At 43.4% G+C, this 20,977-nt stretch overlaps 1 long non-coding RNA gene across 1 annotated transcript in view; it reads left to right on the top strand.

Moving 5' to 3' along the window:
- LOC122703420 overlaps positions 1–20,977 on the top strand; it is a 114,805-nt gene that overhangs the window by 48,392 nt on the left and 45,436 nt on the right. The gene's annotated exons all lie outside the window — the stretch shown is intronic.

Here is a 20,977-nt window from a genome sequence, read left to right as displayed (position 1 = left end):
TTGCAGCATGTGGGATCTAGTTCCGTGACCAGAGAGCAAACCTGGGCTCCTTGCATTGGGTACACTGAATCTTAGCCACTGGACCACCAAGGAAGTTCCTGAAGTTTTATTTTTATAATAATATTTAATATGATTTAATTGAAAAGTAAAATACATAAATAAATAATTCATCTTTATTTAAATACTTTTGATTTGAAAATTTTATATTTATTAAAGTTGTGTTTTGCTTTGTAATATTAATAAATTTGAATGTTTTAAAAGAGTGATTTTATTTTGTAAACTCTTAGATCACTGGGAATGAGTACAAAGTTGAGTTGGGATCAATTTAGAAAATATGACAGTGCAACTCAAAAAAGACAAAGCCAGAAAAGGAAAGCCAAAAAGGTAATCTGCTTAAATTTTTACAAACCAAAAACACTGAACATGAGCAATTTTCTATTGAGGTGGTTTTTCATAAAATATGTGAACAGAGAACTTCACAAATTATCTAATGTACTTATTATTATTCAGTCCGTGGGGTCACAAAGAATTGGACACAACTGAGTGACTAAGCACACTTTTTATTGCTGATTAAAAAGTGAAAATGAGCAAGAAAAATATTCTCATCAAATTCATGACTTGAGGGACTTCCTTGGTGGTCCAGTGGCTGATTCCACACTCCCAATGCAAGGGACCCAGGTTCGATCCCTGGCCAGGAAATTAGATCCCCCTTGCCACAACTAAGACCCAGCACATCCAAATACATTTTTAAAAAATTCATGATTTTGAACAAGTTGAATGAAATCCCTGCAACTTTATATTTTTTACTGAATGAAGATTTACTTACAGAATGAAAATGTACTTGGCCTCCATTTGCACTTGAGAGACTTAGGGGTGGGTGGTGAAAATGTGCCCCCTTAGCCTCTCTCCAGTCTATTCTCAGATGAGGCAGGAGAACAGGGCAGAGTCATTCCTGGAAGTCTGTGCTTGTCAGACTCTTCAGGAGGGATGCGCCTCCTGGGATGCTCTGGGCTCCTGGTGGGGCTGGAGAGAGAGCCATGCAGACTCCCGCTAGAGGGTGGGTCTTGATGTTGCCATGTCTGATGCTCTTGCCCCTTACCTACTCTGCACCCCTGTCATCTGGAGTAGGTACTGGTGTAACCTCTGGAAATGAAGGCAGCTGCTTTTCTGTTTCCACTTTTCTCCTAACACAGGCAGCCCAGAGCCCTATTTACCCACAGGAACCACCGCAAAATGACAGTCCCTGTTGGATCTGGTACATCTAGTAACTGCCACAAGTCACTCAGTGTAGTGTTGGAGCATCAGTGCAGAGGGAGGAAGTAGAACAGGTTCCTCATCCCTGGACTGAGGCAATGGAGGTCCAGAGTGGGAAGAGGTTTCTTCAAGATCACATAGCTCTTCAGCAGCAGAACTAAGACTCTCAGTGTCCAGTTCAGACTCTTCCACTGTGTGAATTAGGACTACTGAGCTGTCTTCACATCTTGGTAGAAGCTTGTTGTTTTGGTTTTTCCCTTTTTCATAAGACAACTCTATATTGGTAATTAGTAAATGTTCACGGGCTCAGGGATTTGGGTAAATCCATGGGTTAGAATATAAAAATGTTAAATAAATATAATGACATTCTCCCTTTTCTAGGACCCTCTGCTTCCTGAAGCCATCACACATCCAGTCATTAAACCCTGTAGGAGACTTTTGCTCAGTCTGGGATGTGGGTTACACTTTCAATTGCATAGATTTCAAACCAAAGTTAGGGTGTCATAAAAAGACCTCAGCATCCTTTTTGTTATGACATTTGAAAAGTATCCAGACTCCCTGATTTTTTTTTTTTTTAATTGAAAAAACGTGTTTAGCTGCACTGGGTCTTAGTTGTGGCATGCAAACTCTTAGTTGTGGCATGTGGGATCTAGTTCCATGACCAGGGATCAAACCCAGGACCCCTGCATTAGGAGCATGGAGTTTTAGCCATTGGACCAACAGGGAAGTCCCAGATTCCCTGGTTTTTAATAGCAGAAGTTTGGAAATAAGCTTAATTGTCCATCAAAAGTGGACTGATGAAATGGCTTATCTTACAAACACACAGCAGCCTACTACAGAGCCATTAAAAAAAGAAATGACACAAGAGCTTTCCTTTTTAAAGTCTTTAGCTAACTAATAATCTACACCTTCCCATTCTGTCTCCCAGCCACCAAGTTCACCTTCCTGCATTGATGAGCTTGGCTTACTCCTTATGTAATCCTTTAAAAGATATTTCATGCACATAGAAGCGTATACATGGATAGTCTTTAAAAGAAAGACATAAATAGAAGCATACTGAAAAACATTTGCCAGCATCTTTTTTTTTTCACATAATACATTCATTTATTCAATAAATATTTACTGAGTACCTACTATGTGCCAAGCACTCTTTTAGTTATTTGGAATTTGGTAGTGACCAAAACATTTCTTCCCTTCACGAAGCTTGCATTTTTGGGGGCCATAAATAAATAAGTATAGAGTGATTTGAGGTAAGTGCTGTGCAAAAGAGCAGGAAAAGGGGATAGGTAGTATATGTGTGTCTCAGTATGTTTCTAGGGGGACTGTTGCTATTATACATGGGGTAATCAGCAAAAGCGTTGCAGATTAAGTGATATTTGAGCCAGGGCCTGAAGAAATGAGGAGTGACCCATGCGTGTGTCTGGAGTTGAAGGTTGGAGGCAGAGGGAACTTCCCATGCTAAGGCCTTGAGGGAGGAGGGGACTTGCGTGAAGATCAAGGTAGCCATTGTAGCTGGAACTGAGTGACTACATCTCAGATATTCTGTTTCATTATTTCTCATTATTTTTTACATCTGCATTTTATTCCAGTGTGTGTGTGTGATAGTTTAATTAAGCAGTCTCTGGAAATTTTGGAGACTTTCAAGCTCTTGTGATTGCAATGGATAACCTTATCAGGTGACCCTTTGCACGTGTGGAAGTTGAGCTGTCTGCAGGATTAATTCCTAGAAGTGGAATTGCTAGGAGGACAAGGTGGTGTGTATTTGTAATTTTTACAGATTTTGCCAGGCTGGAACCAACAAAGAAGTTGTACTATTTTTGCCCCAGAGCTAACAACATATTGATTTTTTTAGTATTCAACAAATATTCATTGAACTCTTACCAGGGACCGGATAAATGCAGATCACTGAGAATGAAAGCAGAAACCACAACTTGTCCTGACTCACAGAACAGATGTACTGTGCTGGACCGAACAATGATGTGCTTCACACACTGTCAAAGCTCACACAGGCAGCACCAGCTTGTTCAGACCCAGAATTCCAAGATAAGACCACTGGCACTTCCATTGATTCTCTAGGTAACAAAATCTCACCAGTCCTCGAAAAGAGCTCCCTATGACTAAATACTTTCTAGGGCAAAATGCACATGACAATTAAGGAGATAATCTTTTTTAGGCTAGGGCAATAGGGGAAATGTTCATGAAGGAGAGAGGTCTCAAAGAAGAAGAAGAAAACTTTTGGCTTTCTAAAGCAAAAGAGTCATCGAGGAAGAGCAGGGGTGGTTCTTATCTTAGATAAGAGCAGTTCTTATCTTAGAACTGTACACTCATTTCCAGTGAACTAGTGGCTGGTTTTTGGTATATTCACAAAGTTGTGCAACCTTCATCACAATCAGTTTTAGAATGTTTTCACCACTCCAAAAAGAAACCCTGGGTCCGTTTAGCAGACACTCTCTATTTCCCACTGCCCAGTCCTAAGCAACTGTTACTTTACTTCCTGCCTCTATAAATTTACCTGTTCTGAACATTTATTATAAATGGAATCACACAACATGTGGTCTTTTGTGACTGGCTTCTTTCATTTAGCATAATGTTTTCAATTTTCATGCGGTAGCGTGCATTAGCACTTCTTTTTATTGCCTAATAATATTCAACTGTATGTCACATTTTATTTACCTATTCATCATTTGGGTTGTTTCCATTTTTTGGCTATTATGAATAATGCTGCTGTGAACATTTGGGTACACATATTTACGTGAGCCTATGTTTTCAATTCTTTTGGCTCTATACCTAGGAGTGGATGGTTGGGTCTGATGGTAACTCTATGTTTAGAACTGCCAAAGTGTTTTCCACAGTGATTGCACCATTTTTACATTCCTAGCAACAATGGAGGAGGGTTCCAATTTCTCCACATCCTTGCCAATACTTGTTTACTTATTACAGCTATGCTAGTGGACAAGAAGTTGAATCTCATTGTGATTTTGACTGGCATTTCTCTTTTTTCCTACACCCTCCTAGATTTGATGCACAGAGGGCATTTAACAAAGATATGAGACTCAAGGAGGAGGCCAGAAGATGAGGCTTATATTTTATCTTAGGCTAAACAAAGCAAAGAGGATTTTGGGCTTTTTGAGTTGCGAGATAGTTATAAATATCCAAGTGATAAGATCTTATTATTTTCTGGCTCTATAATTAATTTCTAGTTTTGCTACATTATGACTAGAGAATGGTATCTATAGACTTTTTGGGATTTATTGATATGTTAAATAAATTCTTATTGAAGAATTATGGAGGGTATCAGAATATTACCCCCAAATATGCCACTTTGGCACATACGGATTATTTTGAGCTAATTGAGAGGCAATTGAGAACCAGAAGATGCAGAAAAAGCTCTTTACCTTCTCCACTTGCCTAAAAATAAAGGATTTCCCCTTTTGTAGAGGAAATTTATAGTTATGAAGGAAATTTCCATTTGTGAAGATGTCTCCATACCAAGAAGAAAGCTACTTTAGAGACAATGCTTATCACCTGAGACTCTTTAACTACATAACAAGACAGTCTTATTTATCTTACCCCTCACCAAATTTTCCATATATAAGATCATGTCATCTGTAATCAGAAATAATTTTGCTTCCTTTTTCCCAATTTGGTTTGAATGCATTTTATTTCTTTTTCACTCTGGCTAAGACATCTAGTAGTATATTACATTGAAGTTCTATGAATTTTCTTTGTAGAAGCTCATCCTGGTTTTAGCACTGAAAGTCCCATGTCCTAGGAAGCTCTCAATCCCTGGAAAACCAGGACAGTTGGTCACCCTAGTTTTCTTTAGCAATAATGGAATTACCATATTTTCTCTTCCTTTCACTTCCTTTATCAGGAAGCTTTTTCTTTAACAATGGTATGCAACCTTGGTGGCATCTAAAGGAGTAAAAAATCCTGAGGACTGTGCCTCACCCCAATAGATTCTAATTTAATTGGTTTGGGTGTGGCTTGGGCGTTCAGAACTTTTTAAAGCTACTCAGATAGTTCTAATGTTCAACCAAGGTTGAGAACCAGTGGTGTACAGAGACATGGAACTATCTCTAAGATATATTGAGTGCAGCATGGTATGCATAATATACTACCACTATGTATAAGATGGAATAAAGGAAATATTTGTATATTTGCTTTGTATATAAAACTATCTTTGGAATAACATAGAAGGATCTGTTAACCTTGATTACTTGCAGGGGTATCACCTGGGAACAGGGAGGGAAACTTTTCACTGTGTACTTTTCTGAACTTGTGAAATTATCATCTATTTTTAAGTTATTTTTAAATTCTGTCTCTTTAATCTAGAAAAAACATTCACTGTCCTGAAAAAGTAGATATATAAATGAATAGTTCAATCTTTTTTTTCTTTAAAGCCCTCAACGACACAAATTTAACACTAGCAACAGTAGTTATGCATAAAAAACTTTCTGAGGAAGGAAATGTAAAGTACATTAAATACAAAATTATGTTAATGTAATATATTACATTATAAAATTAAAATACATATTTATAAATCATATATGAATATATATACGTGTGTGTATGTTTGTGTGTTAAGTCTCATTCACTGTGTCCAACTCTTTGTGACCCCAAGGACTGTAGCCTGCCAGACTTCTCTGTCCATTGGGATTCTCTAGGCAAGAATACTAGAGTGGGTTGCCGCACCTTCCTGCACGGGATCTTCCCAACCCAGGGATTGAACTCATGTCTCTTATGTCTCCTGCCTTGGCAGGTGGGTTCTTTACCACCAGCACCACCTAGGAAAAGTGAAGATGCTCATTCGTGTCTGACTATTTGGGACCCCGTGGACTGTAGCCTACTAGCCTCCTTGAAGCTCATGTACATATATATGTGTATGTTATGTGCCCAGGCAACACTAAAGGGAGTTTACTGATAGAATTATAGTGCTTTTGTCTCTTAGATTAAAAAATGTGTAAACCATATTCATTATTTTTATAATAAAAAGGGAAAAGAAACTTGATAATCATGTTTTACTCTAAAGGTAGAGCTCTTGCTCCCCTGGAAGGAGTTAGCTTTGCCTTGCTGATGTGGCTTTTGCTCCTGTCCCTTTCTTCCTGTGTCTTGTGGGATCCTCTCTTCTTGCTCATGAGGAAGCCCAACCCCTGAGGTTTCAAAATCAGCCCAGCTACCTCATGTCTATGCCTGGAGGAGGGCCACCCCTGGAGCCGGGCAGCTGCCAGCAGATGCTCAGACAGACTTCATTGAGTGCCTCCCACACGACGGCATGCTAGGCTGTGTGTGGGAAAAACAATCAGGAGACGGGACTCTGCCAACAAGGCCTTGCCTGTGTGAAGTGGCAGCCAGGACGAATGCACAGAAGCAGGCCTGTCCTAATATTTATGAGGCCAGGATTAGAGTATTAATAGAGGCCCACATCCCATGTGTCTAAAGATTTAAAAGCTGTAACTCAAGCCACCACACTGTTGACTAAAATATTATCTGTTCTCCTCCTGTAATAAATGTAATTTGGAAGTCCCAGAGAAGGCCAGGTTTGAATGTAAAGTTGCGTCTGTGATTCCTTGGAGTTCTGTTTGGATAAGGCTGTGGCAGGCAGCTTCTAAGATGGTGCCCAGTGAGCTCCATCTCTTATGCTCTTGTGTAATCCCCTCCTCTTGAGTGTGGACGTGAAGCACCACTTACTTCTTTATTTGTTTGTTAATTTATTTACTTATTTATTGTCTGTGCTGGGTCTTCTTTGCTGCAAGCAGGCTTTTCTCTAGTAGCAGCAAGCAGGGGCTGCTCTCTAGTTTGGTGCACAGGCTTCTGCTCGTGGTGAATTCTCTTGCTGCAGAGTGTGGGCTCAGGTTTCAGTAGTTGTGGCGGGTGGGCTTAATTGCCTCACTGCTTGTGGGATCTTCCTGGACCAGGGGTTGAGTTGTGTCACCTACATTGGCAGGCAGATTCTTTTGTTGCTGTTAAACATTTATTTATTTGACTTCGCTGGGTCTTAGTTGCAGCTCATGGGATCTTTAGTTGTGGCATGTGGGATCTAGTTCCCTGACCAGCAATAGAACTCCTGGCCCCCTGCATTGGGAGCTCAGAATCTTAGTCATTGGACCACCAGGGAAGAATCTGGCAGGCAGATTCTTAACCACTGGAAAGTCCACATTTATTTATCTTTTAATTGAAGCATAGTGGTTTTTCCATGAATTGCTTCTAACCAATAGAATGTATTAAATGGGATGGGATAGCACATCTATGATTAGGTTATACAAGATAGTGGTTTCTCTCTTGCTAGTAGATTCTTTCCCTTCCAGGTTTTGATGAAGCAAGTTGCTATGTGGAAAGGCCTATGTGACAAGCACACAAAGGTGGTCTTGTCCAACAGCCAGCAAGGAACTAAAGCTTGCAGTCCAAGACCTTAGAGGAACTGAAATTCTGCCAATAGCTACAATCTTAGAAGCAGATCCTTTCCCAAACAAGCCTTCAGGTAAGACCTCAGCCCTGGATAGCACCCTGTGAGAGACCCCGAAATAGAGTACCCAGCTAAGCTCTGCCCAGATTCCTAACACAGCAATTGTGAGATAATAAATATGTATTAAGTCACTAAGTTTTCAGTAATTTGTTACACAACAACAGAAAATGAATACAATGACACTGCTGGGAGAGTTGTCCTTCAGTCCCAGCCCCCAGTTAGTTATTCACATTCTCTTCCCACCCTCTCTTTATTTTGAGCCCTGAGGGACTTTGTGTTCATTCTTATAGACACCCACTTTTCATGTCAGTTCTGTCTCCCCTGCTTCCTGCTGCTAGACATCCTTCAGGCCTAGAGTGAGGGCACATCCTAAGCTGGTGTAACCCATGGGAGCAATGGTCCCCTTGGAAGAGTGGGACAGGGGATGATTGCAAGACAATTCATGCAGGGAATTCCAGGGTCCCAGGTACTCAGTTCAGTTCAGTTGCTCAGTCATGTCCAACTCTTTGCGACCCCATGGACTGCAGCACACCAGGCCTCCCTGTCCATCACCAACTCCTGTAGTTTACTCAAACTCATGTCCATTGAGTCGGTGATGCCATCCAACCATCTCATCCTCTGTTGTCCCCTTCTCCTCCTGCCTTCAATCTTTCCCAGCATCAGGGTCCTTTCCAAGGAGTCAGTTCTTCGTATCAGGTGGCCAAAGGATTGGAATTTCAGCTTCAGCATCAGTCCTTCCAATGAATATTCAGGGCTGATTAGGATGGACTGGTTGGATTTCCTTGCAGTCCAAGGGACTCTCAAGTACTCCCAGGTACTCAGAACGTTCTATAAGAGGGGATCCAGGTCCTTGCCCTCTCTCCTTGGGCTCCCAACCCCCTGGAAAGGGCATGGCTAGAAAAGGGGCAGAGCAAGGCCCTCCAAAGCCCAGGGCAGGGCCAGGAGCCATTCTCACCTCCTATAAGGCCAGCACTGCCTTCATAAGACAGAGTAGGCAATGGCAACCCACTCCAGTACTCTTGCCTAGAGAATCCCATGGACGGAGGAGCCTGGTAGGCTGCTTTCCATGGGGTCGCTAGGAGTCAGACATGACCGAGCAACTTCACTTTCACTTTTCACTTGCGTGCATTGTTCATGCATTCACTTGCATCCAGTGTTCTTTCCTGGAGAATCCCAGGGACAGAGGAGCCTGTTGGGCTGCCGTCTATGGGGTCGCACAGAGTTGGACACGACTGACGTGACTTAGCAGCAGCAGCAGCCTTCATGAGAAGGCCTGGCTGAGGGCCAGGTGGGTTGGATCAGACCCAGAGTGCTGCCCACAGAGTGTAAATGAGCAGAACCACCCCACCTCTGAAGGAAGTCTTCAAAGGGAGCTGTGGTTGAGCTGGGTCATAAAGGTGGGATGGCCTCCAGCAAGGCAGCCAGCATTGAGTTTTTGGTCCCCAACAAGGTGGTTTCTTTAGGGTAGGATGGTGAGGAGTTTGACTGTAGCTCAGAGCACATCTGTTAAAATTCTGCCTCTGTACACTGGTTGTGTTGTTTGTTGTTCCATTGCTAAGTTGTGTCTGACTGTTTGTGACCCCATGAACTGCAGCATGCCAGGCTTCCCCATCCTTCACTATCTCCCAGAGTTTATGCAAACTCATGTCCATTGAGTTGGTGATGCCATCCAACTATCTCATTCTCTGTCATCCCCTTCTCCTCCTGCCCTAAATCTTTCCCAGCATTAGGGTCTTTCCCTACCTTGCCTCATAGGTGGAAGGGAGAAGTGAATTTATTCCGTTGCTGATATGCTAGTTTGCTCAATAAGCATCAATAGAAACTTTCAGAGCCTGGTCGTAACTCACATCCTCCTTCCTCAGACTCTGATCCATGATGAGGTGTCACGAGTGTGGAGCTCTGGGTTCTGTGGTGCCTGCCCTTAAGGAGTGTGCATCAGGTAGGGCACCCAGTCTCTGCTGCTTCCTCTGTGAAGTGGAGCGGTTACCGCTGTCCCTCCAAGTGTGGACCACAGCATCACCTGGAGCCTGTTTGAAGGGCAAAATCTCAGGCTCTGCCCCTGGCTTACTGAGTCAGAATCTCTGGAGCTGGGGCCTGAGAATTTGCCTAACACATTCGCTAGGTGATTTTCCACCCAACAGTTTGGGGATCACTGAGATGGACTGTCAGAGGTCTTCACAGACCTGGCTCCACAGACTCCCCCCACTCACCCTTGTCCAGGTACTGATGCAGGAGGTATGAGGGCTGGGCCCCACAAAGCAGCAGAACTGATGGGGTTTTGAGTAGTCAGATGTTTCACTTCTACTGTTAGAGACTGCTTGTTATGCTCTGAATGCTTATGTCTCCCCAAATTTGTATATTGAAATCCTAACCCACAAAATGATGGTATTAGGAGGTGGGGCTTTGCTCAGGTGCTTCAGTTTTGAGGATGGGGCCCTCTTGAGTAGGATTAGTGGTTTTATACAGGAGGCTCCCTGCTGTCTTCACCTGGAGAGGAGACCATGAGAAGTCTGCGGCCCTCACCCTGGCTCCCTGATCGCAGACTTCCAGCCTCCAGAACTGTAACATAAAAATTTCTGTTGTTCCTAAGCCACCCAGTGTGTTCTATTTTGTTATAGCAGCTCAAACAGATGAAGATACTGCTGGGTTAGGGGGCAGGGCCATCCAGTGCAAAATGAAAATGCAGGGTGCCTTGTTCAAAAGGCAGGAGGAAAGCCTTTTTCTTTTCTCTGTGGTCTTCTTCTTGTCTTATCATGTGTTTTAAAATTTGCTATTTAGTGTCATGCCCTCTCAGGAAGGGGACACTTTCAGGGTGAGGACAGACCCTCCCAGGCTTCTGGGGGTCTCTCAACCCCTACCCTTGTTGAGCCCGTGCCCAGGCCCCTGCGGGGTGCTGCAGCTGATGAGGAGACCTCTGAGCTCTGGCTGGAGCAAAAGTGATTGCAGCTGGAAGAAGGCAGTGCAGCCAGCAGCCCCTGGGGTACTTAGGGTGATTAATGAATGCATTTGGAAATTTCCTCCTGCTTCGGCCTCAGCTGGCACCTGAACTGTGGTCGATGCTGCAGTACATTTCTGTATAATCTCTTTTGACAGCTGGGAGGAGGGCAAACCCACAAGACTAACCCAATTACAGTAAAAAGAGAGATCTGGCTGCTCCCTGCTGACAAGGGGAACACAAGGGCATCCCAATTCAGAGATATAATGCTTCAGGACCAGCGAGCTGCTAGCGCAGCAAGTACTTGCCTGCCCAGCTCCCTGGCATATTTTTACTTCTTGACAAATGGTGCTGTCACTGTTCAGCTGTGTCAGGGAGGGTGATGTGGAGGGAGCAGAGGGGATTGGGCTCCCTGCACCCCCATTGCCAGGCCTGCGATGCATCCGCCCGAGAGGAGATGAACAGTGATAAGATCCCTGATCAGGGATTCAGAAAAGCTGGGGTCTCCTCTGATTCTCTGTCTCATGGAGTGGCCTTGGGTAGACATTCAGCCTGCCTGGCCTCAGTATTCCCATGTGTAACATGGAGGTCTTCAATGAGATTATACCCCAGGTCCACCTCTTTCATATTTATACATTTTGTATGATTCATATGATGAAAGATTGAGAGAGATTTCGGCCTGTGCAGTTAGGTGTACAGGAAGATCATTAAGAATGTAACACAGAGTGGGATATACCCTGGATGGTGTGTTGGTCACATCACAAAAATGTCATAAAGAATCTGATGCTTGTTTGTTGGCTATGGGGGACCACTGAAGGCATCTTAAGGGGAAAGGGTTATGTTCAGAGTTGAACCCTAGATGAAGTAGAATGCCAAATTTCAGGACTGAGGATAAAAAAAAGCCAGTTATGGGGCCACGCCCAGACGTCTTTGCCCTTGGACAGCTCTGCTGCCTTCCTAAGGACGGTCCTAATTCACAACCAGCCGGCTGAGTTCTCCTTCTGTCATAATCTCACCATCACTTGGTTCCATCATAACCTTGGTTTGGTCATAACCTCACAATCATTTGGCATTATCAGACCTCTGTATTTTTGCCAACCAAATGGGTATGAATTGATATTTCACTGTAATTTTAATTTGCATTCTCCTGGTTAGTAATGTGGTTGAACATCTCTTTGTATTGATTGGATAGTCATGTTCCCTCTTCTGTGAGTTTGTCTGTTTTTTCTTATGTTGTTAAAAAATCCACTCCCCTGCCCCCACTGTAGATTCTGGTTACTAATCTTTTGTCAGTTACATGCAGTGCAAATGTTTTTTCCCAGATTGTAGTTGGCCTTTTAACTTTGTCAATGGTGACTTTAGAAAAGCAAGCAGATAATTATAACATAGGTGAATTTATCAGCATTTTTATTATACTTATGGTTTGTTCTTTGTTATTACTTTAAGAAATCCTTCTTGCCTTCAAATCATAAAGCTATGTTTGATTTCTCCTCTAAAAGTTTTCATGTTTTCCTTTCATCTTTGGGTCTTTGCATACTAAATTTATTTTTTATATGGTGTAAGATAAGGAAGAATCAGATTGGCTCCAATTTTCTCTCTTCCAAAGGGATACCAAATTGTCCCAGTACCACACAGTGAGTGGTTCAAGACTCAGCACTTGTGCTCCACCTGGGAGAGGGTGGTATAAGTGAGGTGCCCACTCTCAGGGGCATGAGGGTCTGCAGCACAGAGTGAGCACTTTCTTCAATTTTGTGTCCTGGGTGCCTTGCTTGCCTCACCCTATTCAGGCCCTGAGGTCGCTCTCCCCTTCCCTCCAGGGGATCCAGCCTGTGGCAGGAAGGCTTGTCCTGATAATACGCACCAGGATTTTGGGTCTCCTGCCCAGGAATGTTGGTTCTCCAGGCAGAAGCCTCTTTATGAAGAGGGAGGGAAAGGAGCCCTGAAATCTCCAGTCGGGGAAGGAGGGATGTCTGGGACTGGAGGGGGCGGGGTGAGGGGCAGGAGTACTGGGACTAGAGTCCTGGAAGTGCTGTTTTCTGAGGCTTGCATGGCAAGTGGCTGGTGCTTGGAAGCCTTTCCCCTCCATGACGTCTTGAGTAAACCCTGCAGGGTCAGTGCTGTGGGTCCCGCCCCTGCCTTCTCCACAGAATGTGGGAGGTCTTGAGGGCACCCAGAGGTTTAAGCTACTGCATAGACTTGGAACAGATAACAGAATAGAGAAAGATTTTTTTCCTTCAATTCTCTTTCAATCCTTCTAATTGTATCTGAGAGAAAGTCTCCCTTTGGTCTGACTCGTCTAATACTTGCTAATCCCCTCTTTTAATTCCTAGAGGCTGGACCTCAGGCTTTGCAGCCTTGGTAGCTATGGTATCTGTTGTTATTCAGCCGCTCAGTCATGTCCGGCTCTTTGTGACCCCATGGAATGCAGCACACCAGGCTTGCCTGTCCTTCACTATCTCCCAGAGTTTGCTCAAACTCACGTCCATTGAGTCAGTGATACCATCCAACCATCCTTCTTCTGTCACCTCCTTCTCCTTATCTGACTAGATAGTTAATCACACTTGTTTTCACTGTACTTATATTGGGAGGGCTGTCTTCTTTTCTGGCAAGTGATGGCAGTTTGCTGTTAGTGATGCTAACAGAAAGTTTCCTTTTTTGATACATGTATTTTGAGCACAGAATTTCACCTAGATATATAAAGTCACATTTCTGTGTGTATTTGGATAAAGAGAGGTATGTTGATGGTGGTGATCTCTCTCTCTCTTTTTTTTTTTTTGGTCTTCCTTAAACTTTGTAGTTTGCATTTTTTTACAATGAGCATACATTCTTTACATAATCAGAAAATAACTATTTTTGTTAAGGAAGAAGGAATGCATGTTTAAAGGAACACGTTAAGTGTAGAATAACACAAGGACTATGGATTTGGCAACATAGTTGACAGCCAGGGTAGGGCTCCCTCTGGAAGACTGAAGAAGAGGGAGGAGGGAGCAGACTGAACCCAGGCGGAGGACAAGGACAGCCTTCCTCTTGGGGGAAGTTCAGGTGCCTACTGCCCTGGGGCTGGGCTTTGTCCCTTCAGCATTGTTCAGAGGATTCTGTTTCAGAGTCTCATTTACAAGTTTTGAGTCATGTAAAGCACTGATCATTTGGGAAGATGAGGCCAAGTACATGCCCCAGGTTGGGGTGGACCAAGGGAACCCGGCGGGGTCTAAACGTCTCTTATTTGGGAATGCTGTGCTTTGAGTGGTTCGTTGTACCAGAGCTGACAAGTGACAGCCTTCTCCCTGCTGGGCTGTTCCCCATCTGTGGTGACCACTGTCTGGCTCTCTTCCCAAAGAGTCCTGGCAGCCTGTGCCAGGGCGCAGGGCCACCCTTCCCCAGTGTAACAGGAGCCCCTGGGGCAAAGGATTCCTGCGACTCAGCCCTCTGACTCCTCAGTTCACTGCTCTTAGGAAAAGGCTCTTTTCCAGATCACACCCAGAGTTACTATTTAATCTTTAATGGGGTTGACAGAGTCCAGACACAACACGGAGCAGATAATTAATCCCAGATCTACCCGGGATTTACCTGGCTTCATGGTCTGATTCCGGGGCCTCTGATCATGGAACAGACCACATGGCCACAAATCAGTAAGCACTGCCGTCAGCATGACAAGACAGTCACAGGTCCTGCTCTCCTGGAGGCAGCAGTCCGATGGAGAAGGCAGACAAAGGATGGAGGTGTGGAGAGGGTTTGCAGGATGAGGGGGTGGGCAGCCGCGGTCAGCACTCAGCTCTTATGTCTAAGACAGGGCAGGAGACAGTTAGACAGAGACACATAGAAAGAGTTTGCCAGGTGAGGAGATGTGGGGAGGGGCAATCCAGAAAGAAGGAATAGTGTGTGCAGAAATCCGGAGGCCAGAGGGACCCTGCTGTGTTCAGCTGGGGGATGCCCTTTAAGTGGCTAAAGAAGAGAGACCAGGGTGGGGAAATGGGCAGGGCCCAGATCCTACAGGACCTTTTTGAACAGTGGTTCTTAACGTGGGTGGGATGCTTTTATCCCCCAGGGATATTTAACAAGGTTGTCATAATTTGTCACAAGTGTGTGTGTGGTGAGGGGTGGGGCTGGGGAACCAGGGAAGTTGTTCAGTCGTGTCCGACTCTGTGACCGCCATGGACTGTAGCCTACCAGTCTCCTCCTTCTGTTGCAGGAAGGGGGACACCTTCCAGGGCCTGAAACTGGGCTCTTGTCCAACACTCGGAAATGAATTGTCCAAGGAGACACATGTGCTGACAAAGCAAGAGATTTTATTGGAAAGGGCACCCGGGTGGAGAGCAGGAGGGTAAGGGAACCCAGGAGAACAGCTCTGCCACAATCTAGGGTTTTATGGTGATGGCCAGGGGGTCTTTGGCCAATCATTCTAATTCAGAGTCTTTCCTGGCGGCGCACGCATTGCTCAGCCAAGATGGATACCAGTGAGAGGGATTCTGGGAAGCGGACGGACGCGCAGTGTCTTCTTTCGACCTTTCCCAAACTCCTCCAGTTGATGGTGGCTTATTAGTTCCATATTCCTTATCAGAATCTCCTGTCATAAAACAGCTCATGCAAACAGTTACTATGATGCCTGGCCAGGGTGGGCGGTTTCAATCAGCATGCTTCCCCTAACACATCCATGGAATTTTCCAGGCAAGAGTACTGGAGTGGGTTGCCATTTCCTTTGCCAGAGTATCTTCCTGACCCAGGGATCGAACCCAGGTCTCCCGCATTACAGGCAGACGCTTTACCGTCTGAGCCACCACTATTGACATCTAGTGGGTGGAGACCCAGATGCTGCTAAATGTCCTACAGTGCACAGGATGCCCCAGCAACAAACAATGACCCAGTCCAAAATGTCAGTAATGCTGAGCTTGAGAAACCTTTGTGTGGGACCACTTCAAGGGCTTAGTTCTTTATTCTAAAGCCAGGGGGAAACCATGATGGGATTTCACACTGGAGAGGGACACAATCAAATTTATGTTTTAAAGCAATCACTCTGGCTGTTCCAAGGAAAGTATTGATAGTTTTAGCCCCATTCATTCTTTATCTTGGGAATTTCCAGCCTCTGTGAATCCCCTCCTTGAGGGCTTAACTTTAACTGCCTTGTAGCCATCTGGGTCTTTACCACGGTAGGGAAACCAGTTCAGATACTTAGGAACTGAGTAGGCCAGGGGCTTTCCACCAGGCATAACAGGCGCTGCCCTAGAGACTATAAAATATTTAAGGCCTGTGTGGCAGACAGAAAATGTCCCCCAAAATGTTTGTGTTCTAATTCCCAAACCTGTGAATGTGTTACTGAATATGGCAAAACAGGTTGTGATCAAGTAAAGGAACTTGAAATGGGAAGATTATCCTGGGTTATTAGAATGAACTGGTGAAATACAAGGGTCCTTGAAGAGGAGCAAGAGGGTCAGGTTCAGACATGTGGTACCAGAGACAGAGGCCAGGGAGAGATTTGAAGAGGCTAGGCTGCTGGCTTTGAGGATGGAGGAAAGGGACCAAAACTCTAAAATAATGAATGTGTATGCCACTAAATTAATGGTAATTTGTTAAAACAGCAACAGGGGGACTTCCCTGGTGGTCCGGTAGTTAAGAACCCACCTGTCAATGCAAGGAATGTGGGTTTGATCCCTGGGAACTAAGATCCCACATGCCATGGGGCAACTAAGCCCATGTGCCTCACCTAAAGAGAAGCCTGTATGCTGCAACAAGACCTGATGCAGCCAAATATACAAATAAATAAATATTTAAAAAAATACCAAGCAGCAACAGGGAACTAATGCAGGCTGGATTAAGTTGTAATTCTGAAATAAAGAAAAACTTCATGATAGAAATTAAGAAATGTTATTTATTTAAAGGGCTTCCCAGGTGACTCTAGTGGTAAAGAATTCACCTGCCAATGCCGAGATTCAAGGGACGTGAGTTTGATTATTGGATTGGGAAGGTCTCCTGGAGAAGAAAATGGCAACACACTCCAGTATTCTTGCCTGTAAAATCCCACAGACAGAGGAGCCTGGCAGGCTACAGTCCATGGGGTCACAAAATAGTTGGACATGACTGAGCACAAACACACTTTATTGAAAATTTTATAGTATTTAATATATTCAAAAAGGTATAGAGTGAATATAACACACAACCAGATATACTTACCTAACTCAAAAAATCAACCATTTCTCATACAACTGAAGCCTCTTGCAGATCCACAAAATCTGAATCTCATTTCCCTCTCTTCCTTCCAGAGGTAATTGATATCCTAAAATTGTTATTTATTATCCCCATACATTTTCTGTACCTGTGTCTCCAAACACTGTGTAGTACTCCTTTGCATGCTATTTTATATACATGACATCATAATGCTTGTATTCTTCAGCAACTTACTTTTTGTATCTAAGAGGTTTTGAGAACTGTTTTGGTTGATGGATGAAGTGATTGCATACTATCCTATTGTATGAATAGGTCATAATTTATTCTGCTGATAAACATTTAAGTTGTTATCAGTTTTGGCTATTACAAACAATGTGGCCATAAACATTTTTGTGCCTGTGTTTTGGTGTATTTTTGCAAGGGTTTCTCTAGAACTGATTTCCTAGGAGTGAAACCCGGGGGATCTTAGATAACTAGCTTCTTCAGAGAGTTACAAACTGCTCTTCAAAGAGGTCAGGCCAATCTATACTCAACCAGCAAAGCACAGACTTGGTAGTGATGGTAGTACTGGTAGCCTGTAAAACTTTTATTGATATGACAGGTGTAAAATGGTATTTTATTGTATTTTTAACTTTTATTTTCTGGATTCTTATGGAATTGAGTATCTTTTCCTGTGTTTATAGATCTACTCTGTTTCTTCCTTTGTGAATTGCCTGTTCATCTTTTTGCCCATTTTCCCATAGAGTTTTCTATTATTAGTATGTAAAAATTTTTTGTATTATTTTGGGTACTAATCCTCTGAAGCTAGATATGTTGTAATTGTCTTCTCCAACTTTGTGGTTTGTGTTTTCATGATGACATGTGTCTACTGAGGTGGGGTATCACCTTACTCTAAGGCAGCTACAAACCCCGTAGGACCCTGATCTCTTACTTTTTGTCAAGGCTCAGCTGATGCAGATTGTAGAGAGCTACTCCATAAAATGATTTTCAAAGATGAAGAGGATCTTCTGGACATGCTCTGCATTATTAACATAATTTATTATGAAATGATATACACATATTTATTTAAACCAGAGATCGCAAACTTCATGCCTGCAGGGAACCAGGTGAGTGACATAAAAGATTAAAGTGGGCTGGGTAGGACGTGTGGCCCTCTCAGAGGCGCTTATTTGAGGCTGCCCATGGGCTTCCCTGATGGCTTAGTCAGTAAAGAACCCCCTACTGTAACCTATGAAGTAGGTTACAGTATTATACTCATCTTACAGATAAGGAAATCTTAGGTTTGGTGAACATAAGCAACTTACCCAAAGTCACATAACTAGAAAGTAAAAGAGCCAAGATTCAAAAGAATACTAAGGGCTGTTAGCCTCTAGCATTTTTAACTATGATGCTACAGTGCTCATCAGGGTATAAGAAAGAGTTGACATTTCTCTTAACTCTGCGATAAGAAGCATGGCAGTGGAGCTGAGAGTGTAACTGGCAGCTGGTATAGGACCTCAGGGATGGGGAATGTTAGCACACAGTGAGGACTTTGGCAAACTAGGGAGGAAAGCCCTGTTACCTGGGTTCTCCATTCCAACTGCCTGATGTCAGCAGGGAACGCAGACCAAGTGTTGACAGATCTCTTTTTTTCCCCAAGAAAAGCTGAAAATCCAGATTTTAATGGGAATGGTAATTGATTTTTAAGTATTGGCTATTTATCAAATTAAATAATTTTATAATAATTCTCGGGCCAAATAAAACATTTTTGTGGGCTGAAACTTTATGACTTTTGATTTAGCCCAGGCTATATTGTTTATAGCCTGAACTACTTTTGTGAGTAACCAGTTCCATAAGAATCATTTGAAATAACATTTCCTTCTACTTGCACTAAATAACATCAATGAAGTAACAAGTGTCTCCCTGTATTATAATGCTTACAAATTTGGAGTCTCCAATACAATCTCACAGACTTCAATCATATCTTATATTTATCATCATCTTTCTAGATAGAAGTTACAACTGATGAAATTAGTCACAGAACCTGGAACTGATGGTCCTGGTATTGACTAGCTTTCCACCGAACTTTATGAAAATGATTGTTTTTTTTTTTCCTCTCAGACCAAGGCAAGTGTCTTGATGTCAGTAATTTACTTGAAACTACTACAGCATTGATGGTGTAACACTGCGTACTTACAAGTTAGATTAAGCTTCAATTCTAGGGGCAGTCTATACCCCAGGGTGTCAGCTAGAGCTGTATCAGGAAGGCCATCTACCAAGGTGGCCCCTATGAGTGCTTGAGTAATTTATACCTTGATCCACAGCAGACACTGCCAATCAGCCCAGTGAATATCCGAAATGGATTTGATGTGATGGAACTAGTGCCTTGGTAATTAGCATGAAGAATGATAGAAAAGGACTCTCACTGACAAAGTTAAAGATAGTCAAGGTATGTGAATAAGGTAAAATGTTTTAGAGGTGCTCCTCATGTTTGCCTGAACAGAGTAGAAGAGCCCAGCACAAACCTGTGAAGACAGGTGCCAAACACTTTGTCCTGAGCTGTCCCTGTCTCCAGATGTAGCTGTAGGAGGATTCTGGTTGTGTGATGCTGCTACCATGAAGATAACAAAATTGTGTCTCCGAAATGTTGTTGGTTCTGCCTCCAACAACATGCCAGGTAGTGGTTGGAACGCCTGAAAGGACAAGAGCTGGAACTTTATGAAACCCATGGAACCAGTTGCATGAAATTTTCTGTGTCTAATTGTTTGTGAATGTTTGTTTTACAAATGGCTATATAGGGCATTGAGGGGGTTTGGCCTTCCCAGGTGGCTCAGTGGTAAAGAATCTGCCTGCCAATGTAGGAGATGCAGGTTTGATCCCTGGATTAGGAAGATTCCCTGGAGGAGGAAATGGCAACCCACTCCAGTATTCTTGCCTGGAAAATCCCACTGACAGAGGAGCCTGGTAGACTGCAGTCCTTGGAGTCACAAAGGGTCAGACACAACTGAGTTACTGAACACACACACACACACATATAGGGGGTACATTTTGGTCTGAGATTTGCTTCCGTTATAACTTAATAGCCAAATAATGAGTGAGCAGCTGACTCTCACCCACTTCCAAATGTTTGGGCTACTTGTGGACTAAAACAATCTTAGGTCAGTTCCCAACAATAGGAGAATGGAGCCAGGCCTCAGGGATGAGAGGTGGTAACTGAAGGCCTCAGGAGAATGCATGCTATCATCCTTTCTTCCCGTACCCTCCACGCTGCTGCCGCCCATGGGCCTTTGAGACCAGACTGGAGACGCCTCTTTTCTCTTCTCTCCCCTAGCCTTGGAGGTTGCCTGTGAGGTCTGAGAATGTGCTGGGTAGAATCAAATAGTTCCCATAAGTCTGGCCCCTCCCAAAAAGGAAACACACAGAAAAGCTGGGCTACAGAGAACCAGCCCTGTGGAATGCTCGCCAGTGAACATTTTAGTCTCAAGTCTGAATTAGTCACGGCAGTAGCTTTTCAGTATGTGTATTTTTTACAAGTATCCTCCACACTGTGCCAGATTACAGAAGCCTATAGACATGCTCCTTGCCCTTAAAAGGTTAACAGGATATCCTTTTGTTTTAATACATAGATTGATAAATATGATAAAGCTCTTCTTCTGTGATCACCACAGCACAAACCAATTCTTCCCTTGGAGAATCTCTGTGGTTTTCCTTTTTCTTTAAGTCCATTCCTTTTTCTGCAAAATCTTGACCTCGTAATCTTTCTCTTTTCCCCTTTGTTTTTTCCTGCCCTACAAAGCTTCCTGCTGTTCCCCTTCAAACTTCAGCCTCCATCGTTCCTTAAGGTTTTACTCACTCTCCGGCCTGAATCTTAATCTTTGAAATTACACTCAATGCAGGAACATTCCCCTGTTCTCAAAGAGATGAGTGTCACTGGATTCCCAGAGCATTCCTCTGGATAGATATCTTTTCTCCTCAACTACATTTTAGACCTATCAAGGACAGGGTCTATTTTTAGCTTCTTTTGTATCTCTCTGCCTTACAGCACCTGCTCTACAAATAAATTCTCAGTAGACCATCACTTCTTTCCCCATCTGGAAGATGTATCTGAAAATGTATGATTCTAGGTAGTGGAGATGGAAAGCTATAGATCTGAGTGGGGGGGTACCATTATCACAGATAACATT

Source organism: Cervus elaphus, chromosome 11, assembly GCF_910594005.1.
Source record: "Cervus elaphus chromosome 11, mCerEla1.1, whole genome shotgun sequence".
Lineage (NCBI taxonomy): Eukaryota > Metazoa > Chordata > Mammalia > Artiodactyla > Cervidae > Cervus > Cervus elaphus.
Note: the sequence above shows the minus strand (reverse complement) of the source record. Positions and strands in the feature narration are given on the sequence as shown.